Genomic DNA, 5,518 nt, shown 5'->3' with positions numbered 1-5,518 from the left:
CACTAATTTCCAGAAAAGGCAAAAAAAAGAAAAAAATGAGATTTTAAAATTTCCGTTTTGAAAGATAGTGAAAAAAACGGAACGCGGGTGCCATCTTGAGCCCGCCCTGGTGTGCAGCCCAGGCAAGTTGTGCGCACCAAGGCACCCACCCTGGCCAAGGTGGGTCACGGGGTGGGTCCTAGGGTGGGTAACGGGGTGGGTACTAAGGTGCGTGCCAAGGTGGGTCATAGGGTGGGTGCCAAGGTGGGCACCAGGGTGGGTGTGCACCAACCCTAGCCAGGGTAGGTCACGGGGTGGTTGTCGGGGTGGGCGTCAAGGAGCCAAGGTGGGTGGCAAGTAGCCAAGTTGCGTGCCAAGGTGGGTGTCGGGGTGGGTGCCAAGGATCCAAGGTGGGTGCCAAGGAACCAAGGTGGGTGTCTGGGTGGGTGCCGAGGTGGGAGCCAGGGTGGGTCCCAAGGTGAGTGCAAAGGTGGGTGCCAGGGTCAAGGTGAGTGCCAATGTGGGTTCCAAGGTGCCAGGGTCAGGGTGAGTGCCAATGTGGGTTCAAAGGTGCTAAGTTGGGTGCGAGGTTGGGTGCGAGGGTGGGTGGGTGCCAAGGTGTGCTAGGTGGAAGCCCGGGTGGGTCGGCATCCCATGGGTGTCGAGTTGGGTGCCTGATGGGTGCTTCTTGTCAAGTTTTAGTCGTCGGGACTCATTTCGAGCCTTAGAGGTCGTTTCTTGTCCGGTTGCCCTGTCTTCGACCTGGGAACCCAATTTTGGTCCTCGGGTCCCATTTTTTTTTGTCTCGCATCCCACTTTTGGCCTGTGGCCTTTTCGGGGTCGATTCTCGTTTTGGGCATCAGAGCATGTTTCTTCTCCTAAAACCCAATATTTGTTTATTAAGTCTCGGAACACATTTTTGTTCTCGTGGACCCATCATGGGTCTTGGAACGCATTTGTGGTCCTTGGGTCCCATTTTGCATCCCGAAACTTGTGTTTTGGTGCTTGATCCCTATTTTGGGTGCCCACCTTGCACCAAGTGCGCACCCGGGGCAAACCGAGCGCCTTGGTGCACCGGGGCAAGATCGAGCGTGCACCCGAGGCGCCCCGAACATGCACCAAGGTGCACTCGGCCCACATGTGAGCGCAGGTCGTTGCGCCCGAGGTGGTGTGTGGGCACCGCGTTGCAGACGGGACACTGCACGCACACGACGCCCCCTCCAGGTGCACGCACGTAGGCCGGGCCGGGTGCACACCCGACGCCCTAGCAAGGTGCGCGCACCCGGGCAGGGCTCACACTTGGCGAACGGGGCGCACTTCGCGAGGGAGGGTGTGCACCTCGACGGGGGTGGGTGGCCGGGGTGGATTCGCACGTGGGTCGCGGTTTGCTAAGTACACACTGCGACAAGCTCATAACGGGTGCGATCATACCAGCGTTAGTGCACCGGATCCCATCAGAACTCCGCAGTTAAGCGCGCTTGGGCCGGAGTAGTACTGGGATGGGTGACCTCCCGGGAAGTCCCGGTGTTGCACCCTTTTTTAGTTTTTCGCCGGGCGTCGCAATGCTATTTGAATAAACCTTTTGCCCGTTTGCGTTCTCGTCGGGGCCGGGCCGGGCCGGGGTGCGCTGCCCGCACTACCGCGCGCGCGGGGGCGACACCGAGCGCGCACCCGAGGCGCCCCGAGCACACAGGCCACGGTGCAACCCGGGCGTTGTGCGCGCACCCCGGTGCGCCCGAGGTGCTGCGCGCGCACCCAGGTGAAATCGGTGTGCACCTCGGCCAGTGCGCGCTCGGTCGAGTCGCGCACGTTGGCCAAGGTGCACGGTGATGTTTCTTACTCTAAGGTTCCGCACCAGACGCCCGGGACAGGTGAGCGAAGCTGGGCGGGGCCGGGTGCGCGGCCGGGGCAGGTGCACGCAGCTGGAGAGAGCTTTGGAGCACACTTCGGAGCGCACCAATGATGCGCTCCATTCAAAAGTTTCCTGAAAAGGCAAAAAAAGTTGAGATTATAGAATTTCCCACTTGAGAGATTGTAAAAAAAAAAAATTTAAAATGAAGGAAACGCGGGTGCCAAGGTGTGCGCAGCCCAGCCAAGGTGTGCGCACCAAGGCGCCCACCCTGGCGAAGGTGCACGCAAGGTGCGCACCCGAGGCAAACCGGACAATTAACCCAACTTTCGACTTCGCGCGCACCTTGGAGCGCACTTCGGAGCGCTCCTTGGTGCGCACCAATCTTGGGCACCTCGGAGTGCACCATGGCGCCCACCAAGGTGCGCACCCGGGGCAAACCGAGCTCCGACTTCGTGCGCACCTTGGAGCGCACGAAAGGTGCGCACCATGGCGCCCACCAAGGTGCGCAGCCCAGCCAAGGCGTGCGCATCAAGGTGCGCACCCTGGCGAAGGTGCGCACCCGGGGCAAACCGAGCTCCGACTTCGTGCGCACCTTGGAGCGCACAAAAGGTGCGCAACCCAGCCAAGGTGTGCGCACCCCGGTCAAACCGAGCTCCGAATCGTGCGCACCAGAGGTGCACGCCATCGTGCGCACCTTGGAGCACACTTCGGAGCCCTCCTTGGTGCGCGCCGATGTTGCGCACCTCGGAGCGCACCCGGGGAAAACAATGCAATTAACCCGACTTTCGACTTCGTGGGCACCTCGGAGCGCTCTCGGGTTCGCACCTCGGAGCACACCGAGGTGCGCACCTTTGATGCGCTGCCTTCACCAATTTCCAGAAAAGGCAAGAAAACATTGAGAAGGTGTGCGCACCGAGGTGCCCACCCTGGCGAAGGTGCACGCGAGGTGCGCACCCGGGGCAAACCGGGCTCCGACTTCGTGCACGCCGCACCTTGGAGCACACTTCGGAGCGCTCCTTGGTGCGCACCAGGGCGCGCAACCCCGCCGAAGGTGCACGCGAGGTGCGCACCCGGGGCAAACCGGGCTCCGACTTCGTGCACGCCATGGTGCGCACCGCGGCGAAGGTGCGCACCCGGGGCAAACCGGGCTCCGACTTCGTGCACGCCGCACCTTGGAGCACACTTCGGAGCGCTCCTTGGTGCGCACCAGGGCGCGCAACCCAGCCGAGGTGCCCACCCCGGCGAAGGTGCACGCGAGGTGCGTACCCGGGGCAAACCGGGCTCCGACTTCGTGCACGCCGCACCTTGGAGCACACTTCGGAGCGCTCCTTGGTGCGCACCATGGTGCCCACCAGGCCGCGCAACCCAGCCAAGGTGTGCGCACCAAGGTGCACGCGAGGTGCGCACCCGGGGCAAACCGGGGTCCGACTTCGTGCACGCCGCACCTTGGAGCACACATCGGGGCGCTCCCGGGTTCGCACCGGCGTTGCGCACCGTGGTGGGCACCTCGGAGCACACCAAGGTGGGCAGCGAGGTGCGCACCTTTGATGCGATGCCTTCACTAATTTCCATAAAAGGCAAAAAAAAAACGAGATTTTAAAATTTCCGTTTTGAAAGATAGTGAGAAAAAGGGAATGCTGGTGCCATCTTGAGCCCGCCCTGGTGCGCAGCCCAGCCAAGGTGTGCGCACCAAGGTGCCCACCCTGGCGAAGGTGCGCGCCCGGGCAATTAACCCAACTTCCAACTTCGCGCGCGCCAGGGTGGGAGCGCACCCAACAACCGGGCCTGGGAAGAGCCAATGCGAGAAACCCCACCAAACGCTCTGACAAAAAAAGAGGGGGCGCTCCAGTAACCCCGCTTCGGAGCGCACCCTGGGCAAACCCAGCCAAGGTGCCCACCCCGGCCAAGGTGCAGGCGAGGTGCGCACCCGGGGCAAACCGGGCTCCGACAACGTGCACGCCGCACCTTGGAGCACACTTCGTAGCGCTCCCGGGTGCGCACCTCAGAGCACACCAAGGTGGGCAGCGAGGTGCGCACCTTTGATGCGCTGCCTTCACTAATTTCCAGAAAAGGCAAAAAAAAAAGGAGATTTTAAAATTTCCGTTTTGAAAGATAGTGAAAAAAACGGAACGCGCGTGCCATCTTGAGCCCGCCCTGGTGCGCAGCCCAGGTAAGGTGCCCACCCTGGCAAAGGTGCGCACCCGGGCAATTAACCCTACTTCCGACTTCGTGCGCGCCAGGGTGGCAACCGGGCCTCGGAAGAGCCAATGCGAGAAACCCCACCAAACGCTCCGACAAAAAAAGAGGCGGCGCTCCAATAACCCCGCTTCGGAGCGCAGCCGGGGCAAACCCAGCCAAGGTGCCCACCCCGACGAAGGTGCACGCGAGGTGCGCACCCGGGGCAAACCGGGCTCCGACAACGTGCACGCAGCACCTTGGAGCACACTTCGAAGCACTCCCGGGTGCCCACCGGCGTTGCGCACCGTGGTGGGCAGCGAGGTGCGCACCTTTGATGCGCTGCCTTCACTAATTTCCAGAAAAAGGCAAAAAAAAATGAGATTTTAAAATTTCCGTTTTGAAAGATAGTGAAAAAAAAGGAACGCGGGTGCCATCTTGAGCCCGCCCTGGTGCGCAGCCCAGGCAAGGCATGCGCACCAAGGTGCCCACCCGAGGTGCACACCCGGGGCAAACCGGGCTCCGACTTCGTGCAGGCCGCACCTTGGAGCACACTTCGGAGCGCTCCTTGGTGCGCACCATGGTGCCCACCAGGGCGCGCAACCCAGCCAAGGTCTGCACACCAAGGTGCCCACCCCGGCGAAGGTGCACGCGAGGTGCGCACCCGGGGCAAACCGGGCTCCGACTTCGTGCACGCCATGGTGCCCACCGCGGCGAAGGTGCACGCGAGGTGCGCACCCGGGGCAAACCGGGCTCCGACTTCGTGCACGCCGCACCTTGGAGCACACTTCGGAGCGCTCCTTGGTGCGCACCATGGTGCCCACCAGGGCGCGCAACCCAGCCAAGGTGTGCGCACCAAGGTGCACGCGAGGTGCGCACCCGGGGCAAACCGGGGTCCGACTTCGTGCACGCCGCACCTTGGAGCACACATCGGAGCGCTCCCAGGTTCGCACCAGCGTTGCGCACCTTTGATGCGCTGCCTTCACTAATTTCCAGAAAAGGCAAAAAAAAACGAGATTTTAAAATTTCCGTTCTGAAAGATAGTGAAAAAAACGGAACGCGGGTGCCATCTTGAGCCCTTCCTGGTGCGCAGCCCAGGCAAGTTGTGCGCACCAAGGTGCCCACCCTGGCGGAGGTGCGCGCCCGGGGCAATCCGGGCTCCGACTTCGTGCACTGCATGGTGCCCACCAAGGCGCGCAACCCAGCCAAGGTGCCCACCGCAGCGAAGGTGCACGCGAGGTGCGCACCCGAGGTGCACACCCGGGGCAAACCGGGCTCCGACTTCGTGCACGCCGCACCTTGGAGCACACTTCAGAGCGCTCCTTGGTGCGCACCAGGGCGCGCAACCCAACCAAGGTCTGCACACCAAGGTGCTCACCCCGGCGAAGGTGCACGCGAGGTGCGCACCCGGGGCAAACCGGGCTCGGACTTCGTGCACGCCGCACCTTGGAGCACACATCGGAGCGCTCCCGGGTTCGCACCAGCATTGCGCACCTTTGATGCGCTCCAATA

The 5,518-nt window shown here is 62.6% G+C and overlaps 1 non-coding gene across 1 annotated transcript; it reads left to right on the top strand.

The window, feature by feature from the left end:
• The first annotated feature begins 1,396 nt into the window (after positions 1-1,396).
• On the top strand, positions 1,397-1,515 carry LOC131873591 (5S ribosomal RNA). Its single transcript, XR_009371479.1, has one exon. It is a non-coding gene; the product is annotated as a 5S ribosomal RNA (ribosomal RNA).
• The last annotated feature ends 4,003 nt before the right edge of the window (positions 1,516-5,518 follow it).

The sequence above is a fragment of the Cryptomeria japonica genome, unplaced genomic scaffold, assembly GCF_030272615.1.
Source record: "Cryptomeria japonica unplaced genomic scaffold, Sugi_1.0 HiC_scaffold_3258, whole genome shotgun sequence".
In the NCBI taxonomy this organism is placed as follows: domain Eukaryota; kingdom Viridiplantae; phylum Streptophyta; class Pinopsida; order Cupressales; family Cupressaceae; genus Cryptomeria; species Cryptomeria japonica.
Note: the sequence above shows the minus strand (reverse complement) of the source record. Positions and strands in the feature narration are given on the sequence as shown.